This window comes from Bombus fervidus, chromosome 1 (assembly GCF_041682495.2).
Source record: "Bombus fervidus isolate BK054 chromosome 1, iyBomFerv1, whole genome shotgun sequence".
NCBI lineage: Eukaryota > Metazoa > Arthropoda > Insecta > Hymenoptera > Apidae > Bombus > Bombus fervidus.
The window spans coordinates 4441685-4468174 of NC_091517.1; positions in this window are offsets into that span (position 1 = coordinate 4441685).

Here is a 26490-nt window from a genome sequence, read left to right on the forward strand (position 1 = left end):
GAAGCAGAAAGGTATGAAAGGTAAGCTAGAAAGAACAGCATGATTTCTTGGAAAAATTTATATGTTCCGTTCCAAGTGTACTCTCGTCAGAGTAAAAATTCATAAAGTACCGGGCGATAAAATGGAAACTAGTTTACAACGTTTAATGTCTGAATTAATTATCATTTTACGGAGTGGGGAAGGGTGGATTCGGTGTGGAGTACACGGTACGCCTCAATTATTTACTGGCCTCGATAGTGCGTTAAAACTTGTTACGTCCTACCTGGAAGCTACCATAACGATGCTTGGAGGTTGTCCGAGCTTGGTCGAGTAAGCGAACTAAAAGAGCGAGAGAGAAAGGAAATTGCCAGCTATCTCGAGAAGGATCTAAGCTGGCTGCGCGCTTCTTTTCTATTTAGTCTACTCGAAATTCCACTTGCGATATCAACGTCAACCACATGGCCTACAACTTGCACACGTAGGATTGTCTTGTACGGGCCTTTGCAAATCTGGTTCAAAAAATTGTTTTCTTTTAACATATATATATATATGTCGGAGATGAAAGGACAACGGGGTCACCCGTTGGAATTGCTTGGAAAAGCCTCAATAGCATTCACGAAATAACCCAGACACAGTCATTCGAAACTTGAGACAATGAGCTTAGGCTCGAGGCGACAACCGGTCGCCGAGCGTAGCCGCAGTTACGGGATGAACGTTCCACCTAACAGAAAAGTACCAATATTATGAGACACACGTTGTATTAACAATCAAACCCTGGGCAAGAGCAATGTCGCAGTTATGCGAGTCTGCCTAGCAACGGTAGCAGTTTGTTGGTATCTCAGGCCAACGTTAAACAAAGCTAACGCAATCGTAAGGAGAAGAAAGTTTCCATTACTCAATTATTATTCTTGTGATCTCCTTGATGAGTGACACATCGTCTAGAGAGCAATATAAAGAGCGTCATAGCAAGCGATATTTTTGTGCATAGAAATTCTATTCTGAGTTTAATAAAGAGTGAGCCCGTGGACCGTGAATTCGCTATATCGAACCTAAGGTCATTGCCATTAGCGTCTAGTTACCGCGGTCACTGGTCGATCTTATTTCATCTGTATTCGTGTTAATAAACGTTATCTTGATTGTGAGACAAGAATGAACAACCCAGGCGAAGATTCTTTACACGCCCATAATTCAAGCTCAAACAACTCAACTCCGACATATATATATATTTCGTTAATTATATATTTCGAAATATATATTTCGTTAAATTTCGTTAAAATTATATATTTCGAAATAACGTTTTACGTTACTCTAACGACGCCTGTGTCTTGTAACGATAACATATATAACGTACAAATCAAAGGTTTCAAACTATTTACTGACATTGTGGTGTATATTGACAATTGCGAACGCAAACGTTAATAATGGTAATGATTATAGGCCAACTTTTGTCCCGGAACAATATGCTTCGGTGACAAATAGAAACCTCGATTGAACCAATTGAAAGGGTGTGAACGTTCACTGTACCACCTTGCTAATTACGCCATAGTTTAGTTTGATTTGCTTTATGCGAAATCAAATATATTAGTGGTAAACAGAGAATGTAATACATAGTAGGACTGTCATTCTAGCAACGTTACCACATTGGTACCATCAATATGTTTATATCATCCGCGATTCCCGTGGATTGGTCGTGCCGCAAATCTTGTTGCAATTTCCTATCGATCTGGCCGCGACAATTTCGAAACTCCACAAGTTGGACGCGGCTTTCCACGGCGACGAAGATCGACACATAATTCCCGCTAGCTACATAACTTGGTCCCGTCTTCACAGCAAAATTCACGGCGGATTCAGTGATGGCGCGAAACGACAGCAGAATTTCCGTGGAATTTGGCGAACGATCGACGGCGCATCGACGTAACGTCGAACGTGACGTTTGCCACCGACGATTCGCCTTCCCCACGTACTTTCTCGTATTCCTGATGACGTATGCATGAAATTGCAGGCTAGTTTGTCGGCTATCCCGTCAATGCAAATTGTGACAGAGCCAGCCTGTTATCGGGCCTGCTGCGTTTACGTTCGCGTATTCGCGTCAGTAACTCGACCACTTTCGCTTAGACGCCAGATTCCAACAGATGCGAACTAAATTTACGAACACTGATAACCATCAAGCAACTCTCCCTGCAGACTGTTTAGGTACCTGAAATTTCATTAGTTAAATGGACTGTCGTTAACTTCGTCGAAGTTCCCGTCGAATGCCGAGTACATTTCTCACTGCTAGAAGACTGTTCCTATCGCTCGATCATCGATCTATCTATGTAATGTAAAAACATATCCCACCCTTTTGACTATGGTGAGATAAATAATTGCGATTTTTTTATCTTAGGAAATATTTCCTTCTTTTATCAAACATTTAGAACTTGGATAGAAATTTGTGAAACATCCATTTATAAAGCCTTTCAAAAAACGAAATGCCAAAGCACGTCATGATTTTATAAATTTTTTAATCTTCGAAACGGGAATGAAACTTTCAAAAGCGTAAATTTCGTGTGAATCAGAGTTAGCTTGAAAAGGTGCCATTTTGCGTATGTAGCAAAGAATTTCATGGAATCCCAACATTTTTTAAGGTTGACACCTACCTTACGATTTTCTGGCGTCCGCCAGATCAAAGTTGTGTCACCACGGGTGATCACGTAACGCCGCAGGTGTGCCAAACATTTTTCAGGGAACGTGAGCCGCCCGCGAGCCAAAATTATACGGAATCTCCAGCGGTGAAACGTCTCTTCTGTAAATTCCGACCTCCTCTTTCGCTTCACCCTCTTAAACTCTCGTGGAAGTCCTGCAGACACGTCGTTGTTACGCGACTACCGAAACTTACGTCTTTATGCTCGAGGACGAGCCTCGAATACGTTACACGAGATACATTTCTAATTAAGGAATATACATCACGAAGAAACTTGGCTTGATACGTATCCTTAACAATGTTGAGAATCCATTTCTTCGATCATAAAAGCAAATTGACGCAAAACGATAACATTTCTGTCGATTATGAAAATCGATTATTGAGAGAACTTTTTTTCCCATGATTGTTCTAGCATAAGTCCGCGTACGGAATTAAATTTCACGCGATGTCGCACCGCGCGAAATCAATGAAACGTTCGACGTGATCCTGCAACTGCGTTAACGCCGCTCCCGATTTATTTATTTACAGAAACATAATCCGGAGGAAAAAAAGCCGCAAGTCCAGCGGGAACGTTTTCGATAACAGGGCGGAAAAACGAAAATAAAAAATGATATTGACGAGAGAAGGAGACAGAATGAATGATTACCCGCAATTTCAACATCCATTCGATTTCCATGAATTCTAGTTCAAATTTTATTTTTAATCCTCTCATTTGCAATCAGTCGTAAATACAATTACCGTCGCCGGTGAAACAGCGAACGCTCGTCGACAATTATTGACTGGCGGTTATGGATACTCATCGAAATGAAATTTTCAAAGGCAGCCTGCCGATAAATCCGGATTAACCGCTGTACATACATATATGTACGCATATCCTCCAGATATACCCGTCTCGGTTAGACATAATTCATCGATGACGATTCGTACAGGCGTTTCAAATATTTTCCTCTCCGAGATACCCAGAAACCACATGAATTAAAATTACATGAAATCTCCAACAGAGAGTGAGGTTTTTCGAAGATTCTTCCACGCATGGATCTCCTTTCTTTCTCTTCTTTGCTCCTTTTCTCGTTACCATCTGTTTCGTTTCCTCCCGTCGATCCTCAGGTTGAAAAGCATCGTTGGGTGCTGAACGTGATGCGCGAATCGACAATGCACGACAATACAGGATATATCTTTCAGAGGTAGCGTGAGTAGTTTCAAATATTTTCGTAATAATGTGTGATCAGGGGGAGGGGAAATGGTGACAGCGACAACAACGGGATATGTCTCAATGTTTTGGTCCGCTCGTTCAGCTGTCTCCATTGTTAAAGAAAATCGACAATGGCACGTCTCGAATGACGTTTTCTTTTCCACCGCGGTCACAGTGTATACCTGCAAGGAGAGGATCGCACATCGTGGAGGTCCCATTTCGAAACGATTTCCACCGCTTTTAGTGACACTTAAGATGGCTGGTTGCTTCAGTTTGCTCTTTTGTGGCCTCCGTTTTGGAAATACGCACGACTACGCTTCTGCCAACCATGGATATCGTGGAAGATGGATACCTTCCTGGCGGCGCAGCGCGGCGCGAACAATGGCGGCTAGTCGTTCTGCTCGACGAACTTTTAATAGATTTGTTATTGCTCGTTCGTGAGTACCGGAAAACGAAGGTCTTTAGAGAAAAACTGAGACGTATCTTCCTTTTCCTACTCTTCTTTCGATATCGTGTTTGTATAATAATAATAAATAGTTGCTAGCGGTGTAAGAACTATATTTTTCACGAAAGAACGAAACATTTTTCTTCCACTACGCTACAAACTTATATACACTCTCGTACACGTTGTTAATATAAAAATCTATTAGAAAATTCACTATAAATCTTTGGCTACGTCATTTTTGGATTCTCGTGGGAAACGAGCAAATTCCACTTAAAACGATCACGATTTTTTACTCCTTACAACATCCTAGACGAGCACTTGGTTTTTGAAGAATAATAGCCACGCGAGGAAGTTCTTTCAATTTTCTAATATTCGAATCGCGTGTAGCGTTAACTCAGAGGTAAAAAGCGAGCAAGTAAATTTCCACCCGAAAAAGTTGGCAAAAAGCAGAAACCCGTAATCATGGAGCGACAAGGTACGTTTTCAGCGTATTTCGTAGTGGGTAGTTATTCGTATGGTTATGATTAGACTGGACGAAATATAGTATTCCGTGTAATTGCATAATTGTACCGTTTAAGGGGACCCATTTAATTTCTTCACTTTGTTGCGCAAATCGTGGTCCGTTAATAGGCCGGGTCGATTCGAAATGAAAGGGTTCGACACCCGTCCACATATATCAATCCCAAGAAATCCGTACCACGTCTCTACAACCTCTTGAGCTGCCTAGATGAAATTATATAGCGAGGCAGCACTGTCTAAACGGCGGAATGTAAGTCGGTCGTTCGTCAAACCAGTTATAGACCAGTAATTACTCGACAATCTCTAAAGCTCGGCTAGCTAAATGCTGTAGAAGATCGTAGGCGGAAGTACTCGATCAGAATAATTCGAATTAATTCGTAGAAGCGTCATGGAGCGTCGACAAAACCGACGAAAGAAAGAGGATCGTTGTTTCTCTTAATCGTACGTACGTATGGAGCACGAGCATCCGAGCTGAGAGGAAACGATAAGTTTCGTCTGGAAAGTCAAGCCGGAAAAGGTGGCAAGAAAGTAGAATCATCTTACTTGTTTCTTACAGCCAGTCTCCATAAATCTTTTCTCGGTCGGCTCAAAGAGAAAACCAGCTCCCGCACAGAATCGAATTTCTTTGCCACGTGACAGACCGTATTTTATTGTAGGTTCCTGAACAATCTTTACAAAAACAAGAACAGCTGCCTATCCACGGATTATTCTGTTTGTTGTAAAGACGTCGAAGGGATAGCAGGGATCGTAGTTTGTGTTTGCGTTTAACCGCCCTCCCTCGAACATCTTATAACAGAACAGCTTTCGCAAAGATTAACTTCGAATTAGATCATCGCCGCTTGAAATTGAGGGATTTGCTAGATTGTCGTGTATCACAATATTGTTGTAGTAATTTGTTACAAATGAAAAGCAAACGCCTTTAATGCTTCCCTTGTCACTATTTTATTATCAGCAATACTTTACGTCAAGAATAGCAAAGGATATCTAAAAGTCATTTATAGCGACGTTTAAAGACTGTTCAAAGATCCTCGAAGGTTACTTATATTTGTTTGATGGTTATTCGAAGTTCATTCGAGGTCAATTGAAGAACACTTGAAAGTAGACTAAGGTTGTTTGATGTTCGCTCGAGGATCGTTCAAGATCGTCTAAAATTATAATAAAATTGCTCAGAGTCATTTAGCAACCATCATTTTAGTGTCGTGTCTACAAATATTATCGATAATCGTATATTTACAAAGCAGAAATATTAAATTCCTATAACATTATTTTCCTTGGCAGGACTGATTTTAAAACTACGGCAAGTTTCAGGATGACCCAATATTTATCATCTACGAGAAGACGTAGCTTGTCCCGCAAGCTGCTCGAAACTTTTCCTCCGTTACATTTTTCAAGCGAACTTACGTCACCTTCCGTACTTTCGAGACTACTTGACATACAATTATATATCAACATGAACAAATAGCAGCAGCCGTGGACCGACGCGAACGCAACATCTTTACAACATCATTAAATTGCAAGAGATTCGAGTAGTAACCGAGCTGACGGCGCAAACGGTAAGCTTCTCTCGCGAATTGAAAAATAAAGAATAGTGACCGGTGTTTTTGCGTGAGTCGGTCGTCTTGTCGACGCTCCATCTTACTGCCACGCGCAACGTTTGCTTAACTCTTTGCAGAAGGGACTGCTCGGCTCATCGCCTTACAAAATGAGATAAGCAAATGCTCTCTTTCTCATTCTTCCTCTTTCGTTTCCTGGAAAACGAGGTTGCTTATGCAAACACGATCAAATTTACGTATACTAAAATTATGCTTATTCTTCAAATTATTTAAAATATTTACTGCTTTCATGTTTCGGTGGACTGATGAATTTCAGTGATTCGAGATACGTATTTATTTGGACCGTTCGAGAGGTTGTTAAAATTTTAAGAGATTTCGCGAATTTCTACAATTAAGTTTCTTAGATTCACTAGTAAAACGAACGAACTTTTCGATAGGTTTTTCTTAATGGTTGTTATCAACGGCTATTAGTATTCCACATTGGATTACCGCGCTTTCTATCTTCTCCGTATGTCCAACTATTAAATCAATCATCTTAAAGATTGGGTCGATTGGATCGAGCGTGGATAACGCCCATAATTACGACGCTACGTGACAAGTTTGACGATATAGTCTGTAAATTTGCTCTCGTTTCTATCGATTTTCGTGGACGATAATTTCATATTTTTCGTGGTTGTTTCAAGAAGCCCGCAATTTATTACTTCGTAAGTTTTAATTCCTTACACAATTTTCTTTCGTCCCTTTTTGGATGTATCCTACAAAGTTCCTTACTCTTTGCTCCCATTTTGTTCTGGCTTCACTACTACACACCAGATAGTCGTTCAACGATTCAAAATTTTTCGTCCTTGAATTTCTCATATGCATCTGCACTACCGACTATAAATATTAGAACATTTATCGATATCTGGCATAAAAATATTCCATCTGCATTGTATGCATCTCATACTACAACATTAAATAAAGTGAAATAAATATAATAAGTGGGTATCCCAATATTTGCGACCGGTAGTGTATATAATAATACCAACCCTCTTTTTCCAACTCGATAAACAAAGCACCTAAAACAACGCGATCCCCGTTGTTTTTCGAAACCTGTCCTTTAAACGATTTACGTAACTGGTGCATCGAGGATAAAAAAAAATATCATATTTATGAGACGAATTGCCGATCGAATCTGCAAAGATGGTGGAACTGAGGAAGAGGGTCTATTGCACTGAAAAAGCTGTTTTTTTCGACCCTCGTCCGATACCGCCCTTTCATGCTCTGGTTTCCGCCACAAGTAACAACACTCGTCATTTATAAAAGCGACCCTTTAAAATAAATCTACATCGCCTCTCGCAAGTATTGCTCCGAGGGATGCGCCCGTGTTCGCTTCAACCCCCGTTATAATCCACACTGAACCATCACCCCACTTCGTTCTCGCGCTCGCCGCCGAAATTGCTCGCGGCTCTGTGATTAACTTCCATTCATCGGTAGCTTAACCGAGCCACAAAATCGGAAGGTCGAACGAGAATGTTTGGCAGCGATCGCGTGCCACCTTACTTAGCGATGTTATCAACGAAAAGTTTTTACCATTACGAAGAGACTATCTTTGATATATCTTTGATAAATTAAAGGCTAAAATAGAGTTAGTTGAGTTCAGTAGGATTCATTGCAATCAAATTAAGTAATTTTACGGCAAATTCGATTATGGACAATTCTTACGAGATTTAGATTTGAAAACCGACTATTTAGATGAAATTTAAGATTTTGAATATATCGGTAACGTAACTGGACCATATCGATATGGAGTATTATTTAGAGAGTATTTCGTGTTACAGTTGGATATAGATAGATAGACAGATATAGATAGATCCTATGTTTGTCAGGAAACAAAGCTCGTTTAATCCGAATAACGTTGTTAACTATGTATAGGTAAGATAATAGGAAAGAATATTCGTTGATTTTCAGTAAGTCGTTACAAGGAATATTGGAAACAGGGGAAAACATTGGGACGAAGATTTCACGATTGGGAATAAAAAGCGACGAAGGTAAAGAGAAAAATGTTTTTTACTATCCGCCCTCGTAAAATCTGCTGTTACAATGATGGTAAAAATAAATCAGCGGATGCAGTTGGTTTGCATGTTTATCGTGAAGGGTGCTGTAACTAATTTATTCAGCCATGAAATCTATGTGCATCGCTGACAATGAGTTATATCTTTTTTTAGATAAAAAACAGGTTTTAAAAAATATCACAAACTTTTGTAGCGGAAAACGTTATCGATGGTAAATAACGATATACAGTGTATTAAATTTAACAACTGTCGTATTTATGAACGTGCCGAATAACTATTCTCAGATGTGGCAAACTTTCAAGTTGAGCATCCGATAATGGCATCTTTCTGGTTCACGTGGCACTATACCGGCAATTTCATGGTTCCAAAATTCGATATCAACGATGTGTCCGTGTCGTGAGAAACAACGATATCCCTTCTTTGCGAATAAACAATCGCATAGAGAATGTTTGCAAGGTGCATTTCAAGCATGCTTAGCTGCTCGCGTTCTCATCACAGGGCGTTTCTAACCGAGCACAGACCACAGAGATAAGTCCTTAATTAATCGAATAATTTGCACATGGGTCGTCGTCTTGGGTCAACCTCAGCGTATGGTTATCCATCAAACGGATAGTTTGTTGGTCTAATGCTGAAATTATGCTTTGTAAGCTACATTATGGTAGATTAAGGTTCATGGAATTAGGCCAATAGGTAAGTCTTTTTCAGTTATCCCCGCGAACGATCCGATATCGACGCGTGAAAAATTAAACAAATCCGAAAAAGTTAAATTAATAATTCGCCTCTATTATAATTCCATGTCCAATAAATTCGTTCCATTATTAATACATTATTAATTTTTATTCGAATAAAAAGTCATTGCAGAGTAGCTCGACGAAGAAACGAAATGCGCCCAAAGGATTAAGTCTCCCACCGCAATATCGAAAAAGTCTATACTTTCAGAAAGCTTCCAGTCAAACAACGTTCCACCAAGAAACAAACTCTCATCCTTGTCTTCCTGTATTAGGCACGCGATGAAATTCGTCGACATACCAGCTAGTGGAATCCACGAGAGCGCATATTTCTTAATTAATGCGGTCGGTGTTCTCAATTTCATCTGACGTCGTGCAGAAACCCTCCACGTAGTCAGCCAGTCATTACTTCGTGCTTTCGTCTCATCATCTGGCCTCAATTTACTTTGCAAAGAGCATTCGATAATAAAACCGGAATAGACGGTTATCGAATAGCACAATCGTATGTATTCGCGCTTTCGCGCGAAGAAATATCGCCCGATAGGATCTGGCTGCACCAATAAAGTTGTCGTCGTTTAATCTTGCGCATTAAGGACGAACATGCGCTTAATTAAATTGTAGATGCGCGACATCCCGTTCTTGGCTAACGATTTTCTGCTTCTTTCCAACGAGCGAGGTCATTAGGATGAAATAAAGAATAAGGAGAAAACGAAGAATAACTCGTTCCTTTTTTTATTCTCCTTCGTCTCTCCTTCGCGAAGTTTGTATTTCTCATTGTCCTCCATTGAAATTCGCGTGCTTTGATTAATTAAACGAATGCAAGCTCATCTTTTAAGCCGACGGAGCAGTTCGCGATGACTTGCGAAAGAAATTATTATCCGTCAGATTCTCACGAGGTCTCTCTAAGAAAATGGTGACTCTTATAACGGAGGCACAAAATAAACCACCTCGGTGAATGGAAGCTTTTCTTTAAGTGAGCGTTTAATTAGACAAATACCGGCATACCAGGACTAACGGCTAATGCCGCATTTATTTTCTCCTTGTTTTCGGCCTCTCAAAAGCTCTGCTACCAAACTAATCATCTTTTACCGAGAAACTGTTCGCGCAATTTATCGTTGCCTATCCTTTAAAAATTCATCTCTAGCTAAAATGGTTATTGAATTCCTCTTTAACAGAAAGAGAATCCTCTTAATGATCTCTTTAGCAATTACTGGTTTTGTTCGCGTCTGGTTTTTTCAGCGTATAATTTCATCACTGAATCGAATTGAGCCGACCTATTCCGCCCTCCTTTTCTCATCGACTTTCCCTTTATCCGGATGTATCGTCGATGTAGAAGCGTTCCGCAAACTATCACAGACTTAACGCGACACAACAGCATCTCGTGTTTAAGGAAACAACTCTCCGAAGACTGTATGCGACTAAGTTTACTTCCCAGGCCTGGACATTCGGGTCAAGTACCTGCTTAATGAAACAATTAACATCCACCGCATTTGCATATAACAGTTGCATTGAATTTCCTTAACGAGCTAAGGAAAGAACGGATTAACCGACGCGGTCGTAACTGAAACATCGGATTTTCGGATTTCGTCGTTTTCATCTCACAACATTCGCGCGAATATTTGCTGGTGGGATAAACTCAATAAAGACCGGTCTCGTCCTTCGTCCCAACATTTTTTCCTCCATTTTCTCTAGCGAATGTCGGGCTCAGCTTCAGCCAATAGGCACACATCGCAGTTAAAACCACCCACTCCCGCCGTGATTTGTAACACAGAAACCCTCCATTATCCTCGTTGAATTTTCATTTCATACTCGGCTCGTTGAAGGCGAGCAATTGCCTATAAGACGATGCAGGGCGCGACGCTAATTGAATTCCATCCTTCTCTCCTTTTTAATTAAAGCATAAGTGTTCCAACTATACTTATACGTTTTACGTTCTGGTGAACCTCGTGAAACGTAGTCTCGACCGGCTAAACGTCGGTTAGTCGAGCGTGGGACGCGTCTCGTCTCTGGTTCAGTAATTTCGTGAAGCAATTGGATGTTTCGAGGACAGATAAGCCGAAAAACAGTGATCGTAATTAACGCGTCTAATCTGGCCACGTTTCCTAACGGCTCCGAGGACGACCAGCGAATAGTTCGTACGCGATATTACGAGGTTGGGAACTGTTATCCACGGATCCTCCTCTTTCGTTCTCTCTATGGCAAAAGTTTGCTTAACCTGGTGAAGCTCGGACGTTCACTGTGCGGACAAGCGCTTAATTAAGCGAATAACATATATCATCTTAACGCCTAACGCTGAAGCCAAGTTGCCCTCGACTTCTCTTTGCACGTAGAGGAACCGAGCCAACAGGGCGGGCCCCTTGTAACATGCGCACCGTACATGTATATATATAGTTGTACGTTTGTATAGATAGGATACGTCGGACCCAGGAGATGGGCTGCTTTTCACCGGTTCCTTGGCTTCCTCGTATGTGAGCCACAGAACCAGCTCTTCCCCGGTTCAAAGATGCCTACCCATCCTACTCCTTCTCCATTCTCCTTTGCCGACATTGCACACCTTAACGTGTACCTACATCGCTGCACATTTGCCGGTTAACTAATAGACGGTCCTTCCTACGGCCTTCCTCTCTTCCTTTGCCCCTTCATCCTTCTTCACCACCTCCAACACATCACCGGCTACCGAATATGCAGCCTCGTAACAAAGATATCCTGAAATTACACAGCCGGCCTGTATGCCGCACCCTCCGGCGATTCGCGACTTAGATATCCTTCCGGTTGTCAGGCATCGATCTGAAAGGGATCGAACCAACACCCACTCGTTCACCTTGCTATCCTTTATTGCTATGTATCGTACATGCACGTAGATGTGTTTACGCTATAGAATTTTCTCAATTTTTTCGAGCCATTGTTTTCTTACTGAAAAAGAGAATGATGTTACGTGTGGAATGTTTCAGTTTGCGACATAGCTCGGAAAATAGATTTAGTTGATGCGAAGAATGTTTACACGATGCTTCGAGAGTTTATGAATTGCTGCTCTTGAACCGAAAATCGAAGAATAGATTACCTCCGAAATAGGTTACAGTCGTTGAAGATAAAACAGCAGGTTTGAACGTGCAAGCGGTTGGTACGTTCGAAACGATCGTAGAACCGTACGCAGGTGTCGATTCGGTAGTCGTAGCGAGTAGAAAAGAGCCTGACCGATATTTAATTATCATTAGGAAATTCCATTAGCCAGCAAACATCACAGTCGTTCGCTGATTGTAACTAGTTAGAGTCTTTAACTATTTGAGTTAGAAATTACCGGTCGTAATTTCAATGCTGCTTTCACGGCCGTTCTCTATTCATGCACGACGAGAGGAGCTACTGTCACACTGCCGTTTAAGGACTTCTCTCTCCTAAAGACTGAAACGTGTCTGGCATAATTGAAGCGCCTGAATGGGTGCGCGAATATTTCAGCAGTCGACTAACGTCGATGTTTTGCACGGTAATGTATTCAAAATCGTACGTGTCGTACGGTAATTCCCATCCCACCCTTTCAATCCCCGCCCGTTGAAACGCTTTAATAACCCGACGTAACGTTCTCTCGACTTCGCTCTCGAACTCTCTAGCTCTCGCGAGCAAGCTTCGATGTAAACACTAGTTAACGAGCAAGCTACTGTGTAACGCGTGGCAAGCAGATAATAATTCCGAACTCTCAGCGGAAGTTCCTTCGTTTCAGTGTAGTCAAATCGATAACTATGAATACCACCACCATCCAAGAGTTATTCGTTTTACTTATTAGTACATATTAATTCTAACGAACGAGTAAAATTATCTCTGGCGTCGTATCTATTACAACGAAACAAATAACGCTATAACTACGAGTCTACATCTATTATGTTATAACAAGTAGCACTAAATACCACTAGAATGGAGTTCCATAGCTTGGAGAAATCAATTGATTTCGAGCGACCAATAGCAAGTACGGATGATGAGTCTACACTGAAATCAACCGAAGACGCGAATGGAATACGAATGGCACATTCGCCAATCTCCGACGTCCCTTTTATACCCGTGGACTTGATGAAATCCCCAGTCAATAAGATACAGAAGGTTAAGGCCTATTCAGCAGGGAGTTGACGAAAGATCGGCCATTATTCTTCAAGAAATTTTTATAAGACCATCCAATACCGTTTTCCCGTGAAATTTTGTTCTTTTCTTGAACGTCTGGCCCTTTTCTTCGCCACGCCATTCATCAGACAAAATGCTAATTAAAATATCAATGAACGATTGTATACTAGGCTTTTCACGCGAGATTCCAGTTTCTCGTTACTCTGCATATCTTCCATGTAGCCAGTTTTACTCCCGAGAAGGATTACAACCGTTCTTATTTCATTCAATTACACGGAAATGCTTGGCTGGTATCAAGGATACGTGCGTTTATATCTCTCCACGGCTGACGTGCCGACAGGTATCTAACTGCCTGAAAAAGAATTCCAAGCGGCTGATAGGCCATGGTAACGTGATTAATGCGCGCGAGATAAGAAGCGGAGGCTCTCTACTTCCGGCCACGAGAGACGCTACCGGTAACAACGGCGAATGATTAAGTTACAGACGCGGACTAATGAAATCATCAAAATTACCTCGGTTTTCCTGTATCGGGCAAATAACACCACGGCCTCGATCTCCGTCGAGGATCTTTCTCCGGAATCGTATTACGAGGAAGCACCGAATAAATGAAACTCCCTCCCAGATGTATAGGGATTTACCAGCATCGTCTTTGTTGCTAAATTTCATTTCCTATGATTCAATCTTTCGTGATAAGGGCCTCACTGATGAACTACTATTTATATTTTATTCGTTTCATATTTTATATCGCGTTTTATGTTATTTTATAATTTTGTAAAAATCCAAAAGAACAATGGAGATATAATTTAAAGGCTTAGTCTTGGTACTGGAATATCGGGAAGAAAGTAACTTAAAGGTTCAAAGCAGTATAACGAGATTTTCGACTTATGATTCGCGATTATCATTTTCTTTCATTGATATATACCCGTTTGTAGTTCGATTATATACATACTACGTGCAGTATACGAGTACAAGAACAGTCGATAACGTGGCGACTGCTCCGATCGCGTTATTACACGTAGGTACATTTGTAATTGGTATTCGGTTACAAGAGTATTTCTGCATTAGTTGTAACGAATAGCAACTAATGCCAAACGTAGCACGCGTTCAACCAACACAAAGCAGACACGAAAAGCTACGCGTTTGTTTCGACCACTGTATTGTGGTCAACAAGAATCCGCTTCGCTTCGAGCCGACCTTTAAAACTTTGCATCAGTAAAGACATCAAAGGCTTTTGTTGTTACCTTTGCTATTGACACTGTTTGCATACCGTTGGTCGTATAATATTTACAAATAAAAGTGCATAATTGCGTTCTTGGGAAGCAAAATGAGCAACCATAAAGAATTCGAGAAAATTACCTTAAACAGTATTTGAAAGTTAACTTGTTTTTATCGCGGAAGAAAAATTTGTGCCATAAATGACAAAAAACTAAACTGAGAAACGAGAGACATCGTTCTTTAAAATTGCTTCGAATATTTTTTTAACCATCGCGGAATAAAGGTGGTTGTAAAAAGAAGAGAATGTTGCCCTATTTGGATGTAATTAATGACTGTCCGGGAAAATAGAAGCGTAATTAACGGATGACCAGGAAGGTAATTTTCTTGGTAGTTTAGTGTGTCACTCTAGCCGGCAGAGGTAACAGTAAGCCTTACAAACGAGTGAAAATACACCGTAGCTCTGTCAAAGTGACGTAAAGCAGGTGGCCGAGGAATCGTGGCGAAATTTAGCAAAACGAGAAAAGGGAAGTTAGAGCGAGGATGGGTTCAATATTTTTGAAGTCTAGAGCTGTGGAATTCGCGAAGAAATCCTGTTGTTTCTAGAGTTGATGGCTGAAAAGCTCGCAAAACGCAGCTCAAATTTATTACAGGCGACCTATGTAAATTCCCTGTTGATGAACGATAAATGTTAAAACGACAGCATGCAGCTCGAAACGCGAGCGTTCAAAAGAAACACGCGCATTTTACGCGCGCGTAAACGCATCATTGGAGCTGCAACTATGAAAACGAGATGAAAAGCGTCGCACGTTCACGTCAAACTGTGCGATTGTAAAGAATATCTTTAGAAATGAAACAGAGAGAACGAGAGAAATGGATTGCTGGATAAAGATATGTTAAAGAAATACCTCAAAAAAAAAAAAAAAGAAAAAAAAGGAAACATCAAATTAGAATAGGATTGATGTTATCAAACTTGATGTCAACAGAGCCCTGGTTGATTGCTATCTACTTCAATCGATCGCTAAAAACATCAACGCTACGAATATATATATTTACGGTAAATACATAAAAGTTTAATGGCAAGATCAGATCGTATTTTCCGTTTCTCGTAAATACAGTAACGAAACAGAGGTAACGATAAATTACCTTCCAAGCAAGAGCGACAATGAGAGTATGCGTACCACGTGCCTCTGGCTATTTCGAGCGTATTAGAGGAATAGAATTCCGTTCCTTTGGGTTGCCATAAAACGGAAGGGCGACCAATCGTCAGTAGATTAATAGCCTGTACGAAAGGTTATCGTCGATTGATTACAGCAAGAAGTCTAGCAATACGATGGACGTACGATAAAACAAACGACAGTGTCGATTCACCTATCTCTCGTCTCAAAGACCTTCCTATACTCAACGATAAAAATAATATTTTTCATAGAAATAATATTGTAATACTTTTTTGCGCGCTTTTTTTATAATGGCTAGTAACAAAAGTATAATCTTTCGGATAGGATGAAAACGAAAAAAAGGAAGGAACAGAGAGATAGTGTTATAGGCGTGAATTAACGTGTGTTCGTTGTTTCTTAGCACGCTTATTTTCTCCGAGAGCGTATCGTATAGTTGCGAGCACCCCCGCTGTCGCTGAGAAGAATATTTCCCGTGTAAATTTAGCCTACATCCTGGCCAGGCCGTGCGTAAGTGGTCTTGTCCGAGCAAAAAACGGTTCGCTATGAATCCGTCGTCGTTCCCGCAGCGTGCGCGTGTCTGCAGTTGAAATGGAGCGCATGAGAAGTTTACGTTCACGATCTGTGAAACTGCTGCCATCCTGTCGGAACAGTTGCTACCTCCGCGGCGTTGCCGCGCGGACACGTCACGCGGAACACGTGTTTATGCTTTCTTGAGTGTCGTGCCACGCAAGAAATTAAGGATCGAGCGAACCAGAGAGAAAGAGGAAGAGAAAAAGTGAAAAGGGGAGCACAGGGGCGGCACCCGCTTGTCGAGCCCCGAGTTTGATCGATTCTCCAGCCGCAGCCAAGACGTGTTCCGATCTCCGACGGGTTTCTTATGTCCGCTTAAACGAGGAATTAGCTTTCGTTTAAAAAAAGGGGGAACGTTTTTTCGTCCTTGACCTCCCGTACGAGAGACTCTCTGTATAAAATGTGAATTGCCGCAGTATATGGATTTTCGAAGAGTCCGTCGAAACCACGTGAAAAGATTGAGAATTTATTTACGACCGTTGAAAAATTCGCGTATACCGAGCTTCGGCACATTACAAACTACAATTCGATTTTTCAACGAAAAGACATATACTCCTTCAGCCATATCGACTGAATCGAAGTTCGATTGAAATACATACATACATGTACATAGATTATATCCATAATGTCGTTGTAATAAAATTTAATACAGATTACCCCCACCTCATGTGCTGTTTTTGGTTGAAGTGTGCAATTAATGGAAGCAGATGCAATTAGAGAGCCATCGAGTTTGTACTGAATCGAGATCAGAGGCGGCGCCATTCTCGCGGGAGCCGATCGGCCTGCGATAAAACGTTGAATAAAAGAACAATTATTACGCTATCTGATTCCATTGTATGCAAATAAGAATATAAATGCGGACTAATTTCACGTCTGACACCTACAGCAGGGACACCGAGAGGGTGAAGCGGAGAGGCCGAAAGAGTCCATCTTCCTGCTTCTATTCATGCAGTAAAAGCCCATTATCGCGCGGACCTGTGAGAAATAAGAACAGGAAAGAAAGGGTGGGCCTCTTAACGTCGCTCCTTTTTTTCTTTCACCCCCCAATCGACTACCTTTAGTCGTTCCCTACACAGCCCGGTTCACCAATAATGTCCTTTAATACAATTACCGCAGCAATCGACACAGCTCTACTGCAATTACTTATTCATTATCGGAAAATACATTAAATGAATTGTGCTACCGCTGACGTGTGCGCTCGCAATGAAATCTGTAAAGCGCGGTATCTGCTGGGAAAAGAGCGGCGACGATAGAGTCCTGAGTTAAAGGAAATTAAATTACCAGACGTCTTAATACGGGTATTACGGAATAGAATTACAGGAGGGGACTGGAGTTGTACCATGGGATAATTAGTTGTATAATTACATTGCGATTTGTCTGTTCCTGGATTACGAACGAACGAGGAAAAACAGCGCTGTTGTAATACCAAGATAGACAAACAGCTACTTTATCTCAAATGGAGAAAAGTTCACGCCCGTAGGTAACAAAAAAAAAAAAAAAAAAAAAAAAAAAGAAAAAGAACTCAGAAAACTTTCAAAGTTTACGTTATTTCGATATCCACCATTGGTCTCGTTCGACGACGCAGATGCGCATATGTAAATAAAAAGAAAAGTAAGAGAGTAAAAAAGTGGTGGGAGAAAAAAAATGTACCGAGAGGTCTTTCGAATTTCTCTTTCACACTTGTCAATCCTCGAAACGCACTATCTCCGTACAGCCATCAATCTCGAAACGTCCCGGCCGCTAGCTACGCCCCGAACGACATAAATCCAATTTCCACCGTTCCAGCCTAGGCATTCTATTTACAAACTATTCCGAGGTTCGCGCACCTGACCGAGCCTCCGCCGATGTGAAGCGAATTTTCATTGCATCCTTTTTCTTCGACACTCGCACAGCCGAACGAGCCGCAACGCGCGGCCGCAAATTCAATAAACTTCCTACTGCCTGCTACTTAAACGGAATTGACCGAATCGCGGCCATTCCATTCTGGAGTATTTCCATGGGGGCAGCGAGAGTCTGGCCCCGCGTGCCGCTCTGCCCGCAGCTGCGGCGAACGTTCACCGTCGGGGTTTATTTAGAAGGCGTTTTGCATTAATTATTCAAATGGATTCCCGTCGGGCGAGGGTTTCGATAAATTACGCGGCTCAACTCTTTACCATTCTTCCATTCTTCGTTTACCCGTAGCTTAGTATGTGCTTTTTTTCGATGCGTAGACAAAATGATTTCAAGGTAGACCAAAAAGTTATTTATATTGGAAAATTATATTTGTAGATTAGAAAGGGGAATACATATATGAATAAAAATTGTATCTTCTTTCCTAAAATGAGATTGTGAAATTATAATATTCCTTTTCTTCAGATTTAAGCAACCAGAATTAAGCAGAGTTAAACAGCTTTTTTCAAAAGCATTAGAATTTATTTGAAAAATTTCGATTTTTTCTTCTACGTGCTCGTCCTTAATGGAAGATATTTTCTAAAAAGGAACAGATGTCTCGTTCCCTAAGAATCCAACTCTTTTCCTCGTCGAATCTCTGAACGCCATTAACTCCAACTTCATTACTTTCAGGCTTTATCTTGACAATGTCGATTGGGGGAAAAACCGCGTTTTATCACGTATCCCGTTGCCATCGGTCTCGCACAAGTAATACACGGAGTAAAATAATACGAGTATGGACCGAGTGGAATTAATGTACTCATAACGAAATCCGCGTTCGTTTGAATAGAAAGCGTGTCGATGATAGTATAACGGAACGAAGAAAGAAAAAAAGATGCGAGAAGCACTTGGAAACCGACACTGTGGCAGTTTATTGAAATATTCGTTGACACGGGCACGACACGTTGAAATGACAGGAAATTTCCAGTATTAACGTTCGTTTGCTACCGGCGAAGAAATTGACGTTTCTGGAATGAGACGCGGCTCGAAGCCTTCGTAACGCCATCGCGACGCGGAAGTCAAGAAAATCTCGTGCCGTTCGAAGTTGTGGCAAATGACATAACATTACATCGCCAAAATACCGAATGTTCACGCATGATATGGACAAAAAGCTATACATGAGGTGGCAGAGTTGTCGAAATACAACTGTAACGTATTCTCAAATCTGATACAAGGTATTTATTGCACTTTATCACTTTACAACCCTACGTCATTCTGAACAGACCACCCTTAGGCATAGATTATAGCGTCATCCTTCCTAAATCTTGCTCTATCCTATCATCCTCACTCCTCTTTCCTAAATCCTGAAAACCTCTATCTTCTCTTCCTAATTACATCCCTCCAGGGAATCCTAATTGCATTGTGACCACAGACTGTCAATCTACGTACCGCCAGTTGTAGTCCGTTAATCAGAACGTTGTATACTTGACGGAAGAGATGTAGTGAAGTCATAAATTAAATTAATCGACGACACCGATTGATGCAGGTGCATCCACAGTACTACACAACTTATAAGAGTAGATTGAATTAGATGCTGCAAAAATTAGTTAATTGATTTCTTTATATATATATGAATCGATATACTTGTTTATAATGTGTGTACATTGTATAAAAAATAACAAATTGTATGTTATAAACATTTTGTTTGGGTACCGTAGAGAAATTAAAAGTTTTGGAGTGAGACGCGGCTATTATTTTATTTTTCGCAAGGACCGTATTTTTAATTGTATGTTATATACGATCCTTCTAAATATGTTACAAAAGAAGAAACTCGAAAATGGTATCCTGCTGGGGGTAGCCATCCACATGTTATTTAGCAATTAAGTTAGAAAAATTTACCAAATGGACAAATTGTAAAGTACAAATTAAATAATAAAAAAAAAAGAAGAAACAATTCTGAATTAACACCATACGTTTCTAAGCAAGGTTTTGTGCTCCTTGTCTCCTTCTATATGTCCGAAATTATTATTTTGCCTCTTGAAGCATGAAAAACTTCAACACGTGTCCGATCTTCTATCCAACTCCTAACTTCTTTTATCAACAGCACATTATTAATTAAAAATAGAACAATTCAAGAACATGTAGTGCAAATTTTTCTGATTATTCCACATCGAATTGCTGCGTTTTAGTGCGGAGACGCGAAGTTCCAAAAAGCGTTTCGAGTATAATCATGGAAACTTGCATACCTGCATGGCTTCCCGAGCGAGCGATTAAAAATTGATCGACCGTTCGATGGTTATTCATCAGGGCCAGTTTTCAGCGGCGCGCATCTGGTCGGTCGCGACAGCCTATGATCGCTTTCTTTCGAACGGTCATCTTTCATCTGACCTGCCGGTTAAAATTTATCACTTTTGATCCCTTTCGCATGCCCCTTCCCCCTTGAACCAACCTATCCCAAACGAGAGTTCCGCTATCGTTGCCCGATAATAATTCACGCGGATTCACGAATTCCACGCCACGGTGAATCATTCATGAAGATCCCCGAATTTTTAGTCTTTGCAGGAAGATCAGAGAATAGCGGAGAGTTTTTGTGGAAATCGGTCGAACGATCGCGTGCAAACTCTGACCTACGATGAAATTTCTCGATTCTGAGCAAGATATCCCCATATATTTTTTGTATCCTATTGATTTACGAGAATCATTGTTCACTCGCAGTTTCTGATAATTTTAAGAACTCATATATTTCATACATATCGTAAGTCTGCTAAAAAAGAAAAAAGAGAACAACTAGAAAATGTGAATTTTTCAGGAAATTGGTTTAAAATATAAAACTTAGCAATGAAAAAATCAAATTTCTTTTGCAATTTATTTGATGTTCTTTAAATTTTGATAGTGTCTGATAAAGTATGATTCATGTGCATTCCTTATTATTAAAAGGGAAGTAATAAAACAATTTTTATAAATTCTTCCTGTCAACTTAGTATAATTTTATTGTATAATTATTACACTCCCGTGCTATTAAGTAATTTTTACGCATATCTCAGAATCGACAATTTTTTAGGCGTATCATTCCTTTTAACAAACCAACGATATGCATATATCCAGTGGCTTTTAACTCACGAGTGAAACGAAGGCCTAGCCGATAAGGTACAGCTCGAGTTGGACACTTATGTTAGCACGTTAACATTGCGATACCCGGCATGGCGTGAGCCTTCAAAGGGATCCATTGACCGACCCATAAACGGTCAACGTTTCGACTGGGAATGAGCGTGCCGCTTCAAATTAAGTCGTAATTTAGTGCCCTGCTCGGTCCTCATTTACGTACTTTTATGAGAGGAAGATAAACACAACGTTGAATCGGAGAGATGACTCTTTCCATGTTCTTACGCCGATCGTTAAAAGGCTTACTTTATGCTGATTAACCATCGAGACACAGACGTAAAAGGGACGGGGTATCGTGCATATATACGCGAGCTTTTTGCACGTATGAATATGTATAAATATAAATGAAACTGTTACCTCCGACGGTATTCTCAAGACGTCGTTTCTCTGGCTTCGATTGATACCTCTTCAAATTGAAATTCTAGATTGTTTCGTCGTATCGATTCCGATCGACGTTGAATAATATTAAAGAAGTTAAAGTTTTTATCCATCTTACTAGCCTCTTAGTAATAGACGCGAAATAATAGAGACGAAATCAAACGTTTATTAAAATTAAAAGCTTTAATTATTAGTCTGCGAAGAAATCAGAGGAGATTCGATTCGCGTCAGATCACCCTATTTCACGAGTTCATCGTTAATCAACGAATCTCGAGCCAGCTGGTTTATCCTCTCGAATTTCCATCGTTCGTTATTACTTGTGAATTTCCGACGGCTCTTCGAATAATTCGACGCCTGACGTCAGTGGCATTTACATAAGACGCGATAACATTTTACTCGGCGTATACAGTAGCAGACCACGTTGAATTTCGACATTTTCATTTGAAAGTTTCTTCCTTTCTTGCACGCTTTCTTTTCACACATCCCTGAGGACTCACTTTTCGTTCTTTCTCTTCTTTTTTCTCTCTTCTCTTCTCGCTTTTTTCCATCCCACAAATAAATCTGCTTCGGCTAGCGACACGACTTCCCATGTCCCAGCGGCCTCCTGGAAGCATTACATCTTACTACAACCAGAGGAAAACGGAACCATCGTCCCGGGACAAGGGGAGGAACTTTGAGCGGTTTAATTTCTCGATCGTCGATGGTCGCGCGTCTTTTCCCCGACGACTTTCGACCCCTCCTAACCTAACCGTTCCCTCTGTTATATCACTGTGAGTAAAGTGGAGCGTCAAGCTGGCGTCGCAACGAGTAACAAAGACGATCGACTATCTCCTAAAATTGGCTGGCGTAAGAAAACTCGACGGAGTCGAACCCAGCCAGCCAGGTAATCGCACAAATAGCGAACATTGCCTTCGACTGCTCGAGGACAACAGTGTGGCGACCGGATGTTCTTAATAAGTCGAATCTTCGATTGACCTGGAACACGATTACAAAGATATACCAAGTACATTCTTTTGAATTTTCTCATTAACTAATATTAAAATGCTCAGAAATCGCTATAATGAAAATAAGGATATATAAAAATTACGAATATCTATAAAATCGGCAACTTAAATGTTCTCCAAGGAAATTTCTTTTTTACAACGATTATCGAACTCGCAGTGCTCTCATTCGAAAACACATCGGCAAGCTTCAGAATTTTCGTAACTTGGAAAACGTTAGCTGCGCCATCGAAGCTATAACGGAGAATGATGAAAACGAGGCACAGGTCGAAAGAAGAAAATAGGAAAAATGTTGGGAGATCGGATCGAGGACAAATCCGATTGTACAAATCTGTCGCATACATCACAGGAGACGAAAACATTGCGGTTAAATAGAATAATGGTTGCAGTCAGGCTGTGGCATGCACGGTACTCGCGAAAGGGATAATTCAAGCGTTTCCAGCAACCACCTCGAGGGAACGATCGCGCGACAGCCAATTGTTTCGCGTGATCGTCCGTTCTCGCGCGCTCGCGCATGCACACCTGCCATTCTTCGATTCGACACAATTCGTTTAGTCGACGATCGGTGGAACGCGACGAACTAAAGCGATTAGGTCAACGAGGAAAGGGTCCTTTTGTTTCCACGTGAACGTTGGTAAATTTACATCGGTTAACTGCTGATAGATAAAGCCGATTTGGTTCGTGGTCGAATTGAAAAACTCCACGAGTGGAAACCGCGGCCGCGTTTAGCACGCGGAATTGATCAGTATCTCGCGATACATTATTCGTCCACCTCGTTACACAGGTTTGCTCTTTGTGCTGCGGATAATCATGTGAGTTGGTAACATTCCGAATATCACTTCGTCAATTATTTTTCGTCTTTCATTCGTGTATTAAAAGTCGATGGTTATTTTAAACGACGTAAAAGTCATTTTCCCTGGAGGTTAAACACGTCATAATTAATTTATCGAAGAACTCTAAATTATCGTATCTATTATCGTTTCAATTTAATTTATTTTAATCATTTAAAAATGGAATACTCGTTTCCGAAAATAACGACTATGTAAAATAAAAATTTTACAAAGAAATTAGATTTCAGCGATTAAGGCGAAATATCTGATAAATAATTTCATCAACGCGAATGCGATCTGGACTCGTTTGATTACAACTAATTTGAGAATGATAAATTATTTTCGTTTGCACTTAAACCCGTGCACGTATTATTTACGCGTTTTACATCTATCGTTATTCTAAAGTTGCCCAGATTCGACCTTAGTAAATTTACTCGTGATTCTCAATAAGTCATTGTTTTCGCAGCGCAGATCAATAGGGTAATCTTTACTCGACGATCTTTGAGGTCAAGAACATCCTTCGCGAAATGAACGTTTGCTACTTTGAAAGCAGAAAAATCGATGAAGTGAGTGTTTTTCGCCTTTCAGATTAATGGAGATTGCGTGAACGTTATCAAAGGCTGCGAACCAACTTTCCGTGTCGAACATGATAAATTTATAATGGATCGCAGGAAATTCCTTTTAAGCCTGCAGTCTCCAAGATCGTTTAAGAACATCGCGCGCGGATTTTACTTCGACGGAATTGTTAAACGCCTCGCTGGTATTTTTCGGCTTTTTTGAGATTCATCGCTTTTTCGCGACGCTGTATAAAGCGATGCTCGCGTTGCTAAATTGCTTTCAGCAGTATCGTTCGAGACTCTACGACGTCATTTGCGTCAGACAAGTGACACGCGAAAGAGATGCAAAACACATTCGAACGAAAAGGCGATCATAAAAACGAGTTTTGAAAAAATGAAGGTCCTACGATCGAGGCAATCGAGACAACGTAAAAACAAAAACTGGAAACTCGAGGCGTCGAATTTTTGACGAAATCACACGATCGTCATCTTTTCGTACATTATCAACGCTGACAGTGCGGATTGTAAAGTACATAATAAAAATTCGTTTGTTGAACAATACCGGACTGTTTTCGAAGATAACGTCTTGCATTTATCGACCGCGTTAAATTATGCTCTGTCGTCTAACCAAATATCATGACAAGATTCGTCGATGTGTTTCTTATCGATTGCCTCACTATTTAGTATATGGCTTTTGTAATCTTCTTACATTAATATTTTGAAGTCAAAGAGCAATGATAGGTTGTCGATACTTTCCGAGTACATTTACGTCCTTTGACAAGAATTGTAAATGTCTAAGATAATATAGGTACCAGTGGGGTGTACGTCTTAAAACCAAGACGATATTCTTATTAACAGTCCGCTCTCATTTCTTTCTCAGAACAAATTACTTACTTTAGATTGCTTCGTTCGAAACGGTCGAATCTCCGTGCGCGAAATTCGGTTTAATTATTACTAGCCAGACCTCGCGAGTTCGTCATTAATTATAGCGCGATCGTTAAGTAACGCGACTCCTCTGCTGTCAGAGGATAAAAAAGGAGTGCCGGCCAAATGGTGCCATAAAGCGAACGCTTGGTTTTAACGAATAGAACATTAAACGTTCCTCTCGTGAATATTATTAAATTTTACGGCCAGCCCGAAAAATCAGTCACAGAAACGTATCGCCCCTACATTTGTAAATAATCAAACGGTCTAATGGATTTTATCGCAACATATAAAAAGCCATTGCTCGCGATACTAACTTGCAATCGTCCTACGAGCAATCGTGAACCCGAAACCTTTAAACTATTAATCAAATAAAATAATTTCATCCGCGGTTTAATAAATATTCTCGAGTTGTTTCGTCAACTGACGACCATTATTATCCCTTCCACGGTTAGCTGGCCACTAAGTCTTGCTTTTCTAACTGGCCGCGAATTTTCAGTAGTATGACGCGCAGAGTTCAGCTAATAATATAATACATGAAAATAAGGAAATATACATGTTTCCTTATTTTACTCGGTAGTAGGACGCATAGCCTTCAACTAAAATGGCCGTAAAATATAATATATGAAAATAAGGAAATATAAATGCTTCCTTATTTTACACTATTAATCAAATAAAATAATTTCATCCACAGTTTAATGAATCTTTATAAATATTCTCGAGTTGTTTCGTCAACTGATGACCATTATTGTCCCTTCCACGCCTCGTGGCTCGCTGGCAACTTAGCCTTTTTTTGCCAACTGACCGCGAATTCTCAGTAGTATGAAGCATAGCTTTCAACTAATAATATAATATATGAAATATAAATGTTTTCTTATTGTAAATGTCGATCGCGTACATAAATTCGACAATCACGTACCAAGGATCGTTGGAGAGGTCGCATGGCTCGTGCTACGTTTCGAAATTATCTTCGACACATGTTTCCTTGCGTATTTCCACTCGCTACCAGAAAGGTGTCACGCTTAATTGCATCGAGTTTACACCGGTCGTTAAACTTGCTCGGGTTCTATCTGCGCGACGGTGCAAGAAATTGCCACGACAAATGGGGCTCGAGGGACTTCACAGTTGACATACAGTTAACATAATCAGGGAGATTTTAGAACAGTTCTTCAAACATTCACTCTTGAAATTTCTTTTTATATAGTAGAACTTTAATTTGAATCAAACGAATTGATCTAAATTTCTGTACCAATGCCAAGAGTTAACAATTAAGGACTAAGAATTAAATATTGAAGATTGAAGATTAAAACTCTGTTATAAGCCATTAACGCGACGTCGAAATTGTAAGAATGGAAAATCAATCATACGGGCGAAAGAAACCGATGTCCAGCTGCCATCGTTAGGCATTGACCCCGTTTCTTTGGTTGCCACGTCATGAAAGCATATGGCATTTGAAATCGCGCATTATCAAAGACACAGCAAGGGCAAGGATGCGGCGAGACAAGACCGACAGAGATCAGGACACGGGGATGAAAAGGATGCTGTTAGTCGT